Below are 15,452 nucleotides of genomic sequence, written 5' to 3' on the forward strand. Positions count from 1 at the left end.
AAAAGTTTTTTGATGATTAAATCATGACTATATCTTTATCTTTCATTGACTAGTTTTGGATTATGCCCTTAGGTTAAGAACTGTATCTTTTATACCTCAGTACGGTGCGAATCACATTGGTAACCTTCACAACAAAACAGCAATCTTAGTAACAACACATATGAGATCTTATTAACCTTCACTCTGAACATATACTTTTAAGGAAATCATTATGCAGACTCACTAGACTATGTGGGAGTTGAAAGTCTGGAAATGATATAGCAAGACCTTTATGTAAGATCCTCAGCTAAACATATTCAACTGAAATAAAACACATAATTTTAGAAATAGCCTATAGTGGATGACACCAGTAAACTAAACCAGATGGCGTATGTGATAGTGTCCTACATAAGAGATTCCAGTCTCCTTTGGGAAGCCATTCCCAAAGGAGGGGAGGTTGGCAAGAGGATCTTTGCATTTGATCTTTATTTCCCTTGATATAACTTAAGTCTGTTTTTTCTCGGACTATATCCACATCAGGGAAACCCTGGTGGTGTAGCGGTTAAGTGCTATGGCTGCTAACTGAAAGGTCAGCGGTTCGGATCCACCCAGCACTCCTTCAAAACTCTGTGGGGCAGTTTTACATTGTCCTATAGGATGTCTATGAGTTGGAATTGACTTGAAGACAGTGGGTGTTGGTTTGTGGGTATCCACATCAGAGGTAAAAACAACTGATTATTAAAAGCGCCCCTTCATAAGCCTCAAGAGTCTTATTAAGTCAAGTTTATCCTTTCGTCTGTCTCCAAGCTAAATATCTGTTGTTACTCATAATTGCTGGTGGACATGTTTGCTATATATACGAGTAGGGCTGCAAATACAATATGTGATGTAATCTTTATATCTGGGGCACATGCATGAGTGGCCACCTTATCAGTATTTTTTTTTTTTTAATCAGTTGGAGTATGTTGACTTAATTGACATGATGATCTACTCTAGGTCTTAATTTCTCAATTTTCAGAAATCCAACAGAAGGTGGTTAGAGAATTGAAGCAATGGAGGTGATGTAACTAGAATAGATACCTCAAAAAAGAATAAAATTTCATCTTTACATGCTGTCTTAGTCATCTAGCGCTGCTGTAACAGAAATACCACAAGTGGATGGCTTTAACAAAGAGAGATTTATTCTTTCATAGTCTAGTAGGCTACAAGTCCAAATTCAGGGTGCCGGTTCCAGGGGAAGGCCTTCTGTCTCTGTCGGCTCTGGAGGAAGGTCCTTGTCACCAGTATTCCATTGGTCTGGGAGCATCTCAGCATGGGAACCTCAGGTCCAAAGGATGTACTCTGCTGCTTGTGCTGCTTTCTGGTGGTATGAGGTGCCCATGTCTCTCTGCTCATTTCTCTCTTTTATATCTCAAAAGAGTTTGGCTTAAGACACTGTCTGATCTTGTAGATCTCATCAATATAACTAACACTAATTCATTGTATTACATCATAGTGGTAGAATTTACAACACATAGGAATTCACATCAGATGATAAAATGGTAGACAATCATAAATAATACTGGGAATCATGACCTAGCCAAGTTGACAGATATTTTTTGGGGGGACACAATTCAATCCATGATACACACAAATTGATGTGTGTTTTTAGTAGATCCAGTTGATTAGCAGTCCTTGAGTTTTTAGCTTACCATCTATAACTGCCCTATCCAATGAGGTGGTCACAAGCCACATGCAGAGATTTAAATCTGTTAACATTAAATAAAATGAAAATTTGGTTCTTCAGTCACACTAACCACATTAAGTGCTCAGAGCTACATGTGGTTAATGACCACCACACAGAAGAGTGTAGATACATAACATTTGCAGCTGCAGTAGCCACATTTCAAATGCTCGGTAGCTACACATGGCTAGTGACTACGATATCGGAGAGGGTGTTGTTGTTAGGTGCTGTTGAGCCAATTGCAACTCATGGTGACCCCATGTAACAGAGTAGAACTGCCCCATGGGGTTTTCTTGGCTGCAATCTTTTCTGAAGCAGATCACTAGGCCTTTCTCCTATGGAGCTGTTGGGTGGGTTTGAACCACCAACACTTCAGTTAGTAGCTGAGCAATGAACCATTGTGTCACCAGGGCTCCTTATTGGAGAGTGTAGATATAGTATATTTCCGACATTGCAGAAAGTCCTAACAGACAGCGCTCCTCCAGAGCAATCCCAATCTCCTTTCTGTGTGCTCACAGCGACAGAGACAAGTACCTTTCGAGGATTTGTGATAATATTCATAGGTTGTTGAGTACACAGGAAAAGAATCTGGGTTTTGGTGAAATAATTTCTACCTCATATGCATATTCTAAACAGTAGGACAAGACTTAAGAAGGACTTAAGAAAGGACAGAGCCTTTCTTTGGCCTCGGAAAATAGTCATCTTTTACCTACTTGACTGTTTATCCACATGCTACGTCTCTCACTAGGAATTAGAAGCAAATATTGAGTTTTTCACCTTTCCTTCTTATATTTTCCCCCTTTGTCTTTTGATGAGGTGATTTTTCTAATCTTATTAGAGAACACTCACAATCTCCATGTTAAGGTAGCTTAATGCTGTTCGTAGGTCAACCGAGTTCCATGTTCTTCTATTGATTTCTGCGATTTTAAGCCCTGTCCAATGTACCCATAACACTTTAAATGTGTCAAACAGTGGAGTTTTGCAGATTCTAAGGTAGCATGGTGCTCACCATAATGACTTTACTGTTTTTGCTTTGCATTCCTGTATATATGTATTAATCTCATTTTTTTTAAATAAAAAAAGGTGTTAATATTGTTTATAAGCACTTTTTCCTTCCCACATTTGATGACATGACCCCCGACTAGCACCACAGGAAGCTCTGAGGATACTGAGGTGAATATTCTCAGTTGGAAGAAAAAAACAAGTAACCTTGTCAAGTGAGTTGTTATTTCCTAAACGGCAAGCTCCTTAAATGTTTTGCTTTCTTATTTGATGCAGACCTTTAGTGAAGCTTCTTATATAATTAATAAATGATTCAGAACTAAATATGCTTCTATTATTCAATTTGGCATAAAATTAATGTTTTCAAAGAAAAATGGTCTTCTCAAGAATGACTTAATTTTTTTCAAAGGTAATATTTAGGAGGGAGGATGTACAAAGGAATACTGATCTTTAATGTGGCTTTACAGCTCAAGAGGTTATTGTTTGAAATCAAGATGAAAATGGCAGATGTACTAACTTGGCTGTCTATTAGCCTTCATCTCTCTGCTTGTCACTTCTAGAGGTCTATTTTCTTTCTTGTTTCCTCAGGCTGATGAACACATTGTGACAAACGTTAAGGATCCATTTTTCTTTGTAAAGGTGTGGTTCTTCTTCAGACCCTTGTTAATGAGAAAACTATTTACATCTGGCTAAAGCATTGTCGCCTCTGGGAATGCAGTGGGGTGAAAAGATGAAGTGGTCGAGGGCAGCAGCCTCATGCATTACATTTTCACCTGTCACTACATCTTATAGTCTCTGTGAGAACAAGATGGCCATCCCCACTCAGGCCAAGACCTTGATCAACGGCCAGATGTCCAGCAGCTTGTTTGACCTCATTAAAATTGAGCGATCATGATAATGTTTGAGCCCGAGGCCAAACCTCTCAGAGCTGTTTCAAATTTCTGAGGATATTGTCATGGGGGATTTAGCTGGTGGTTTTTTCTTGGTCTTTTCTAGCAGATCAGCCTGAATGGAAATAGACCAAGAAGGAATTAGGTCTGGAAATTAGGATTAAAGGCAAAACATGTGCTACTAAAACACAGCCAACCCATGGTTACTTATCTCACTATTCTTTTTGTTCTATAGAACAATTTAAGATATCAAAACCTACGGTTAATAGAAAACTCGTGAACTCTAACAGAAAGGCATTAGCTGGCCAGAGAATAAACAATTTATAAAACCAAAACACAAACCAGTTGCTATCGAGTTTATTCTGACTCACAGCAGACCCATGGATTGCAGAGTAGAAGTGTGCTCTGTAGGGTTTTCATGGCTGTAACCTTTCGGAAACAGGTCTCCAAGGAACCTTTGGGTCGGTTCTAACAGCCAGTCTTCCAGTTAGTGGTCAAGTGTTTAACCATCTGTGCCACCCAGGGGTCCTGAGAGCTTCTACTTGATCTATGCTGACTCACAGTCATGGCCTCGCCTTCCACGTCCTCTGTGCTATAAGGTCAAATAGGTAAATGCAGTTCACAGAAGAATGTAGTCAAGAACAACAACGAGTTTCTAGTGGCTTTGTAAAATCACGTGTGATTGGAGCTAATCAGATTTTCTGAAGGCTGCGGACTTTCTTTAACAGAAATCAAACCTGCATCTATGAAGGATAACATTTTTTACTTCCAGTTTAATTACTTCCTGCCCAAGGACATGCTTCTACCACTGCTTGAGCTCCAGGGAACTTCCCTACACAGTGGTCCTGTCAAGTTGGTGCAAATGCCTCCACTAATTGGTGTCCTGCCCTGTTGTCCTCTTGCTGAGTTCAGCATGAAGCCCGTCTCTCTCAAAGAACAGGCTTAGGCGGATGAAAGCCCTGCGATGCTACAGAGCACAGATGTGCGGTGCCGGACTGTGTTTGTTCAGTCAGCACAGACACTTTTCAAACCCAAATATTACAGTGGATCAAATTTTATTGTTATTTTTAACTTTCATAGAAAGGATATTTACGATGCTTGGGCTCTTACAGACCCCTATTAACCGTCAACGACCCCGGATTAATCACTCTTTCATCAGCCACAGGAGTAGCCAGAGGAAAGCAGCCTGAGGACGGATCCTCACTCTCCATTGCCTGCTGACTTCTCAGGCTGTCAACATGTCCTTTGGGGCACAGGTGTGATCATGCCATTTCACATCTCTGCCTCAGTCTCCTTGTCTATAAAATTATGAGTTGGGACTAGAAGTTGACTAATGTTCTTTCCACATCCAAAAGCGTAGATCAAATGACATAGGTGGGCCACAGGATGGAAGGGATGATTAAAGAGATATGTTGAACCGTTGCTACTTTTATTCATGGAGGCTTTATAATCACAAGATTAATTTTTAAAGAAAATCGTTCTCTTTCATAAAGGATGAAAAGGGAAATATTAGAACAAGAATAACAGCTTCCACCTTACCTTAACAAAAATAATAATACCTTACCTTTGTACCTAAGCTTTTTATGAGTGTATTATATATAATTCATTTAATACTTTTACATATACAATATGAGTAGAATTTTACGAATACCTAGAGCAGAGTGTAAATACAACAGCTATTATTGTCTATAATCTCAGAAAGTTCAGGTCAAAGGCCACAGTGGTAACTGGTTGAGCTGGGATTAACCCAATTCTTCTGCCACTATGGGGAGTCCTGGTGGTGCAGTGGTTAAGCGCTCAACTGCTAATTGAAAGGCTCAGTTCAAACCCATCAGCCATTCTTTGGGAGAAAAATGTGGCAGTCTGTTTCCGTAAAGACATACAGCCTTGGAAACCCTACAGAACAGCTCTGCTCTGTCTTACAGGGTTGCTACGAGTTGGAATTGACTTTGGTGGCAATGAGTTTGGTTTCTGTCATTATGCAATGCCTGTTCCACTCTCCGTCCCTACCTGTATACTTTGTTTACTGTTATTAATCTTTCTAATGTGATTTCAGGCTTACATATATAAACAAAAGGACCTTGCAGTGTATAGAATGTGCATTTACATGGCAAATGTTTGAAACGATTCTTGATTGGTTTTCATGTATGTGACTTCTCCTCTGGTCATGTTTTAAATATTTAGATGATAGAATTGTAGTGGAAATGATTGTATTTTTATTTTTTGTTCAAAGTTACCTGAGAATTTTTAACGTCTGAGAGACAGAGGTGAAAGGAATCTGACAGGTCTATCGCTGGGGAGGGAATCCTAAAAAGGGTAGGTGTGTAACTGGTGGGAGAAGGACTGGACGTTAAATTGCCTCAAAAAATTTGACTGCTGTCTTAAATTTTGGGGAAAATTGTCCTCTTAGAGCATAACTACAGCAAACTACATTGAGATCAGCATTCCAGGCCCCTGGTTGGTGTACAGATTCTGTTTTTTTTTTTTTTTTTTTTTAATTCATGAAGAACATGTTAACCAAGCATTGGACAATCCTGGACATTTTGTTTGCAGTGTGGCTATTATTCTTAGGCCACAAAGAGGATGAGTCAAAAGTGACCCCAATGTCATGATTCAATGAGAAATCTAGATCCTGACGTAAGACAATCATGGTAAAACTTCCCTGGCCGTTTGTCTTGTGAGCTGTGATGAAAAGTCACAACTGAGACCTCAGAAACATTAGTTCCCCAAATCAAAGAATGACTGTCAGAACTATCATTTTAAGGGCTGCTTGACTTTGTAACGACTTTTTCTTTGTGTGTGTGTGTGTGTGTGTGTGTGTAACTGACAACTTCTAAGCAAGAGGCAAACATTTACATGAGTTTTATCAGAATCTAGCAAAATTATGCTGTGTAATTTTTGGTTTCTTGAAATTCTGGGGGAGACTTGTTTTTTTCCCCTCTAGGTTTTCTTTTAGGTTTTGATCTTTACATCAGTGTGGCCACTGTTAAAGGACTATGAATAAATGAACACCTTGATATATTATAATTTTCATTTTCAAATCTCCCCAGAAGACATCTGCTTCCTTGAGGGTTCTAGTCTGAAAGGCATTAACCTAAAAATGACCTTCTCCACTTTGACTATTCTCTTGACTGAGTAGTAGTTTGGCCCAGTCATTTTTATCTTGAGGTGCAGGGAAAAGACTTTTATTCTGGTTTTGAAAATCTTGCTGATTTGCTGAACAAACCTCCCGCACGCTCTTTCCCTTTTGTAAGTTGTGTAAGTCGCGCTGTGTGAACTAACATCTCATCACTCATTGTCCTCAAGCAAGAGCCAAACTGGTGAGAAACCACCTACTGCTGAATATCAAGCCTGTGCTAAAAAGGCAAAAGCTACACTCTGCTCTGCTGTGCCCCAAGGGATCAAACAACCCAGAGAGCAAACAGGAACGTCAGCAGCAGGAATCAAAGGACTCTGCTAGCCAAGCAGAGCGGAGAGGAGCAAGGAAGGGGTTTTCCTGAGCCGAGGTGACGCTGTGCAAATAAGGTGACTTCCTCTGGGTTTTGCCCGGGGCCGCTGAGCACCATGAGAGGAGAAACCTTCAGGCTGATGGAATCTTTATTGAACGGATGGAAAAACACTCAAGAACCATCACTAGAATGGTTTTGTTTTCCGTTTGGTGTTTTTGTATACGTATTAATGTTTATACTTAAACTCTTGTTCTGAAGAGAATTTAAGATATCTGAGTCTATTACATACACACATACATATATACGTACACACACACACACACATATATTAATAAAACAAACAAAAAACAGTTGCTATAGAATTGATTTTAACTCATGGTGACCCTGTGTGTGTCAGAGTGCAACTGTGCTTCCTAGAGTTTTCACTGACTGTCATCTTATGGAAGTAGAGCACCAAGCTTTTCTTCCAAGGCACATCTGGGTAGACGTCAATTCTCAGCCTTTCCATTAAAAGCTCAACGCATTAACAATGTGCGCCACCCAGGGACTCCTGTGCTGGTGTGTGTGTGTGTGTGTATTGTTGTTGTTGCTATTTGATTAAGCACTCCCAGGTTACCTTTGATAGACAGACCTAGACAGAAGACTTGCTCATCTAAATAATGGAGTTATTCAGAAACAATCACTTCAAGGTCACCTAATCCTTTTGAAAAGTTGTTCCTATGGGTCAAAATGAAATTTTGATTTTATTTCACATATTGTAAGAAAATATTCTGGCACAACTGACCTTGTACAAGGTAAGTAGTAATTAATACCTTAAAAATATACCTACATGGATTTTTATGGACTATTGTTTAAAGATGCAGAAAAGAGTATTTCTGTAACTGTATATACTACTTTAAAACTTCCAGGGTAACACTATGGTTTAGAAGATGCCAAAGTGGACAGGTAAAAGGGATGGCTTGTTGCTTCTGGTCAGTCTTATTCATAATATCTTTACCATTTAGCCATTTACCTTGCTTGCTGACTTCTGGTTAATTATGTATTCCCTACAGATTAACACCAATGGCAGCATTTAATCACAGACCCTCAGGTATTGAAACTATGATTAGGTTTGGTGTAAGAGTGGGTTGACGGTATTGAGGATAGTGTTGGCACTAATTCATAAAATGTAGAGAATTCCTGGTTTCTTGTTGTCAGCCCTTTGTGATATGGACCTCAACCATCTCATCTTCAGCTACATCTGTTTACATACTTTATTTCAGACATATCAACCTATTTGAGGTTTCTGATTTGGACAGTGTGAGGGAGTCATGTTTTTTTCCCACTCGTGGTGTCCATGAATATGGAAGAAGTTCTACTAGAGTAACATCCCTGATCTCTCTTCACTAACTCAAACACTTCACTCCAAAGCAGACAAAGTGTGATTAATCTAATGCAGAGTTTGGAAACAGAAACTGAGCATGAATAGCCCAGTCTCTTCTCTCTCCTTCCCCTTGGGAGCTAGTCTGTTCTCCTTTTCCCACGTCCTCCTCGTCTAGCATAGCTTGTGACTTTATGAGTAAGTCTGGCCAGCTAACTACTAGTAGTTACAACAGATACAACCTGCACCCTACACCCTAGCCTTCTTTGATAATAAAGGCATTCTTTATGCCTTCCCTCTGCTGTTCTCTTTGGCTTATCTCTCAATTGGTTTTTGTTTTGGAAACCAGTTGCTGTCAGTTCGATTCTGACTGATGGCTATCCCATGTGTGTCAGAACAGAATTGTGCTCCATAGTGTTTTCAATGGTTGATTTTTTCTTCTGAGGCACCTCTGGTTGGACTCAAACCTCCAACCTTTCAGTTAGTAGCCAAGTGTGCTAACCAATTTCACCACCCAAGGACTCCTTGTTTTGGAAAACTCAAACCAAACCAAGCCCTTTGCCTTCGAGTTGATTCTGACTCATAGTGACCCTATAGGGGATGCTATTTCCTGGACTCCCATGAACCTACAATATGTGTGCTGTCTCCTTTCCCTGCTGTGTCCTTTTGCTCTTCTATTTATCTTTATAAAACTCAACTCAAGCATCACCTCCTCTTGGCTTCTCTCCTTTCTTTGTATTCTATACTCCTGTAGAATCATAAACATACTTCTTTGTATACATATTTTCTTGTCTATCTTCCCCACTAGACTCCTTGGTTGCAGAGATTGGCTGGTTCATTGACTGGTTTTTCCAGTATCTGTCACAGAACCTGGCATGTAATAAAAAAAAAAATAGGTACTGGATAAATGTATATGAAAAGGAGTGAACAAATTATAAAAGGATTGGATACCATTTTTAATCCACTAATATCATTTATAGAAGTTCAGTCCTGTGGTCATAAAGAAAATTCATGAGTGTTTTTTCTTCTTCATAGACTGTTTATCCTCCATGTTGCTGTGTTAAACCACTTTGTATGTGCTGTAATTATGAAGATACACTTCCAGGCTTTTGTTCTGAAAATAACCCAACCTCCAAATGCCCTAGCAGTGTTTAAGTCTTTGCATCCATGCTTCCTTCTCAATGTGATCATTTTGGCTGGTATATTCAGTAAAAATAAAAATAAGTGACAATGTATGTATGCTCCTTGGGCGTAGGAGTTTGTATCTGAGGCTTAGCAGCAGAATGCTGGGGGACGAGGAGCAGAAAATCTGGTACATATTTTGTAGCCCTGGCTGGAAATAAATCTTCAGGCATGCACAAATAAAGTGGCTCACTTGATGTCAATGATGCTGAGGCGAAGGGCAAAGTAGCAACTAGAGATTGACTTGGCCAGCAGCAGACAGGGCCTCAAATCAAAGGTCAGACTTCATCCTTGCTCCCTATGGATACAGGCACTTATCATTGGTCACCTGCTTTATTCACAGCTTCCACATGATTGACACCTATTTACTACTCAGTTTAGGATCTTTTCATGCATATACATCCTATCCTCCTAAATGGGGTTGTAAGCCCCTCTGGGACAGCGTGACACCAGTGACATACTTCTTTTTTACTTTCTAAGACTGAAGAAGAATTGACTTCTTTGAATTATGGAGTTGGTGAAGAATATTGAATATACCATGGACTGCCAAAGAAAGAACAAATCTGTCTTGGAAGAGTTACAACCAGAGTGCTTCTTAGAAGCAAGGATGGCGAGACTTCATCTCACATACTTTGGGCGTGTCATCAGAAAGGATCAGTCCCTGGAGAAGGACATAATGCTTGGTAAAGTAAAGGGTCAGTGAAAATGAGGAAGACCCTCAAGGAGATGGATTGACAGAGTGGCTGCAACACTGGGCTGAAGCATAACAATGATTGTGAGGATGGTGCAGGACCGGGCAGTGTTTCGTTCTGTTGTATATAGGGTCAGTCTGAGTTGGAGCCCACTGGATGGCATCAAACAACAAGTCTGTTCCGTGGTGCCTTGCACACAGTTGATGATCACAAAAGTTTTTTGATTGACAATACCATCAGCAAGGTCGACTTTTGTAACCCTGACAGCAAAAGCAACTTTCAACATGCAAAGAAACAAAAACAGTTACACATCCCTCTTTTGAGTCTCTAAAAGATAATGTTCCCCCGTATTCCCTCCTCCATGCAAAAATAAAGCAGACTTTTCTGCTTAGTTTATTTAAGTAAAAAATGATTGCATCCAAAGATAAAAGAATCAAAATCCTGAAATGTTTTAATGACTCTCAGACTCAGTGTCAGTAAATAACCTGCCACTGCTGAGCTCTGGGAGAAAATAAATGCCTCAGCTTCAAAATCTGTCTGTTAAACAGGGAGACAGGTGTATCATGTTTACAAGGGATGTGACATTATAAACTTAGCTGAAACAACCCATCCAGATGTGCAGTGAACTCTATCCATGAACCCAGAGAACCCTGTCACAGGTTTTATGGGTAATTTTTGTTTGCGAGTGTTTAGACACCTTAGCAGCCAACTGGAGTGGGGCCAATATCAGTAACAACACACAGATGAAAAACCATTATCTAATCAAGTCCCATCAAACCAGTCAGTGGTAAAACAGTGCTTCCCTGAAACACTTACTACAGATAACATTTTGGGTGTTAAATTTATGAAGTGTAAAGTTATGTAACTCCTTTTTTGAGAAAGTCAAGACAGCATTTTCATACACACATCCACCCACAAACACAGTCCAGCAGTGGAGGCTCTAATAAGTCACTGAAAAAAAAATTATATAAATTGTATTTAGCAATTTTCAACATTTTCTGAGAAAGTCCATGCAGGGGGCATGGCCTTGCCAATTATGAAAAATGTTATCCTGAATAATTAGCAGAGTGTGCTGACAAAAAATGTCAGCTTGAGGTGAGCTGACATGTTTTATCTGTTGGCATCTCTGATATCCCTTTTTGAATCCAAGGCTTTTGCTAATTTAACATATTTTCATCTTGCAGGCATCTGGAAATTCTTAACATACATTTAGTAAAGATAGTGCTTGTTTTAGAAGAAGCCATTTCCGTTCTATACTGTGGTGTATATAACAGGCAAATGTCATTCCACTGGTTATTTTGGATGGTGGGGTGGCTACTGTCTTGTGGTTCAGGCATTGGAGGCTCCCCAAAGAATGAGAAAATATGCACATTGACTTGAATTTAGTGAAAGGAGTCTTGGGTCCACTTAGATCATAGGTCTTCATCTCCAAAAACAAATAAACAAAAGAAAACAGTTGCCACTGAGTTGATTTGACTCATGGTGACCCCATGTGTTTCAGAATTGAACTGTACCCCACAGGGTTTTTAACTGTTGTGACCTTTCAGAAGTAGATTGTAGGCTTTTCTTCTGAAGCGCTTCTGGATGGATTCAAAACACCAAACTTTCAGTGAGCAGCTGAGCAGGTTAACTATTTGCACAGCCCAGGGACTCCTCCAAGGCAAAAACCAAACCCATTCCTGTTGAGTCGATTCTGACACATAAACCAAACTAAAAACAAAACCCACTGCCATGGAGTCGATTCTGACTCACAGCGACCCTATAGGACAGAGTAGAACTGCCCCATAGAGTTTCCAAAGAGCGTCTGGTGGATTTGAACTGCCAGCCTCTTGGTTAGCAGGTGTAGCACTTCACCACTATATCACCAGGGTTTCCTTCTGACACATAGTGACTACCAAACCTGTATGTGCTGATGGGTGTACTGCCTTACACTCTCCCCACCTCTTGGCGTATCTCTCTACCTATGTATCCACTTGTAAATTTTTGTTTGTTAATACTATTTTTACAGCATTGTCTATGCTACAGTAGTTACTGTAAATTAAAACAAACAAACCTATGGTTGTCAAGTCAATTCCAACTCCTAGCAACCCTATAGGGCAGAGTAGAACTGCCTCATAGGGTTTCCAAGGAACAGCTGGTGGATTTGAACTGTTGACCTTTTGGTTAGCAGCCCAGCTCTTAACCACTGTTCCATTCCTCCAGCCAGAATAAAACTGAATGTCTTGAACCTGTATTTAAGGTATGGACAATACCCACCCCTTCTCTACCACCTAAGCTTACATAGACAGGTACTCTGGTAATCAGCTGTTCCACTAACCTGCAACTTCTTGGACTACTTTGGATATACACCAAGAGAATTTATCAAGAAGGAGGTGTGCTAGGATATTTGATCCTTCTTGTGCAGAGTTGAGTTATTTTCATTTCAGTATGTTGTCTTTGGATTTAATAAGTTTCAGAAGCAAAAGGATTTTTAAGATGCATGTCACGAATTGAACTATGTCCCCCCAAAAATGTGTGTATTAATTTGGCTGGGCCACAATTCCCAGTATTGTGTGGTTGTCCTCCATTTTGTGATTGTAATTTTTTGTTAAAGAGGATTAGGGTGGGATTGTAACACCTTTACTAAGGTCACATCCCTGATCCAATGTAAAAGGTGTTTCCCTGGGATGTGGCCTGCAGCACCTTTCATCTTACAAGAGATAAAAGGAAAGGGAAGTAAACCGAGCTTTGGGGTCCTTGCACGGAGAAGCTCCTAGTCCGGGGGAAGATTGATGAGAAGGCCAACAGAGAGAGAAAGTCTTCCCCTGGAGGTGACACCCTGAATTTGGACTTTTAGCCTACTTGATTGTGAAGAAATAAATTTCTCTTTGTTAAAGCCATCCACTTGTGGTATTTCTGTTACAGCAGCACTAGATGGCCAAGACAATGCACAATATTAATTGTTCTCTTAATCATTCTTCTGAAAGTTCTCTCTCAAAGGTTACAAATGCCACCTAAACACAAATCCAAAAACATTTCCTAAATCCAAAGGCTCCTTTTCCCTTTCTGAAGTATTTGACCCTGATAGCTTACCTTTTTTTAAAAAAAAAAAATTATTTATTTTTTGTTGTTGTTGAGACTATACAGAGCAAAACATATAGGAATTCAAGTTTCTGCATGTAAGATTCAGTGACATTGAGTATATACTTTAAGTTAAGCAACCATCTCACCCTTGTTTCTGAATTGTTTCCCCGCAATTAACATAAGCTCACTGCCCGTTAAGTTTCCTATCTAATCTTTCAAGTTGCTGTTGTCAATTTGATCCCCTATAGATATATTTTTTTTAGATATATAAAAATATATCTAAAAAAAATATAGACAGGTATTAAAAGAACACAATGTTAAGGCAGATGTTCTTTACTAACTAAACTACTGTTTGGTTTTAAGAAGACTTCAGGGGATACTTCTGGTAAAGGGCAATAGTTTTGGGGGTTCATTCGGACTCAATGGCTCCAGAAAGTTTGGATTTCATGACGATTTGAAATTCTGTTCTGCATTTTCTCCCTTTTGATAAGGATTCTTCTATAGAATCTTTGATCAAAATGTCCAGTAATGGTAGCTGGGCACCATTTAATTCTTCTTGTCTCATGGTAAAAGAGGTAGTTGTTCATGAAAGCAATTAGCCATGCATTCCATTTTCTCTTCCTGTTCCTGGCTTGTCTTCTTCCTCTGCTGCTCCAGGCAAGTAGAGAGCACTTGTTGTCTTTCTGACACTTTTCCTTTTCTTCTTCCCTTTATTTCTTTAAACGAGGGAGTTTCCTAAAAAGCGTCCTTACTCTTTTCTTTCCACATGCTCTCTTAGTAATCCCCTTCTTTCTCATGGCTTGATTTAGGATTTATGATTTATGTGCAGATTGCTCTCAAATTTGTATTTTTCCTTCGGAGTGCACATTCTCTCTGTCCATGTGTACTTTGTATGTTTTATGCCTCACGCAACATGTTGAAAACCATCTTTCACTGCAAAGTGTCTCCTCATTCTCATCTCACTATTCTTGTTATTTGTAGTAGCATCATAGTCACTTGGAATCAAAACTTAAATTTTGTTTTAACTCCTCTCTCAACATTTAATGATTCACCAAATCGATTCATCAGTAAGAAGTCATTTCCTTTTTTTCCTGATGTCTTATATCCTTTTTTTTTTTTTTTTCTCTCATTGCCAACCCTCAGGTCATGTTTTTATCTCCTTCTCAAAAAGTTAACACAACTCCACTTTTTGGACTTGATTCATCTTGCAGAACGCTTTCAAATCAATTTTGTGAAAATGCTTTTTTTCTATCATTTCGGTTTTCTAAAAACCATCTGGTTCACCAACTAAATATCTACTGAGCTCATACTATGTGCTTGAAACTCTCATAAATCCTGGGGTATAAATGAAAATGAAACATGACTGTTGTATTCAAGGAATTCCTAAACAGGTTGCCATTTATTATAGTTGAGAGTGATTTGTTTAATAATAGGAATATTTTCCTGTCCCCAGATTAGCCACTTGTAATTCTTTCTCCCTTTTGCCTACTATGCAATTCCTTGTCATTTTCATAATGACAGATAAAATGGCATCTCTGTTGTGGTATTTTTCCTAGTCTCATCTGATCCTATTTCCTTCATTTGAAGTATTATATAATTTATTTTGTGAATCATTTGCTTAGAAATGAATCACCAGCTGGTTTGTCATCTCTTCTATTGCTAATTTTAACTATGATTTAATGCTTAATGTTTTGTCTTGTCTTCTCATAATCCTGAGGTCACTGACCAGGTTTTGCCTTCCTTACGTAAAATAGCAGCAACAACAAATAGTTCCTGTGGAGTAGATTTTGACTCATGGGAACCCCATCTATGTCAGAATAGAAGTGTGCTCCGTAGGGTTTTCAATGGCTGGATTTTCAGAAGTAGATAACCAGGCCTTTCTTTCGACATACTCTGAGTGACCTTGAACCTTTGGGTTAGCAGCTGAGTGTTAACCACTTGCACAACCAGCAGACTTCAGACTTCTTTATAGCCTTCTCAAATTTTACTATCAGGTATGCAAATAAAACATTACACATGATAAATAATATTAACTACATTTTACTGGTCAAATAAATTAATATTTTTTCTACCTGATTAAATATGACATTGACCTAAAATAGTTTGAAGTAT

The sequence above is a fragment of the Loxodonta africana genome, chromosome 5, assembly GCF_030014295.1.
Source record: "Loxodonta africana isolate mLoxAfr1 chromosome 5, mLoxAfr1.hap2, whole genome shotgun sequence".
Classification (NCBI taxonomy): Eukaryota; Metazoa; Chordata; class Mammalia; order Proboscidea; family Elephantidae; genus Loxodonta; species Loxodonta africana.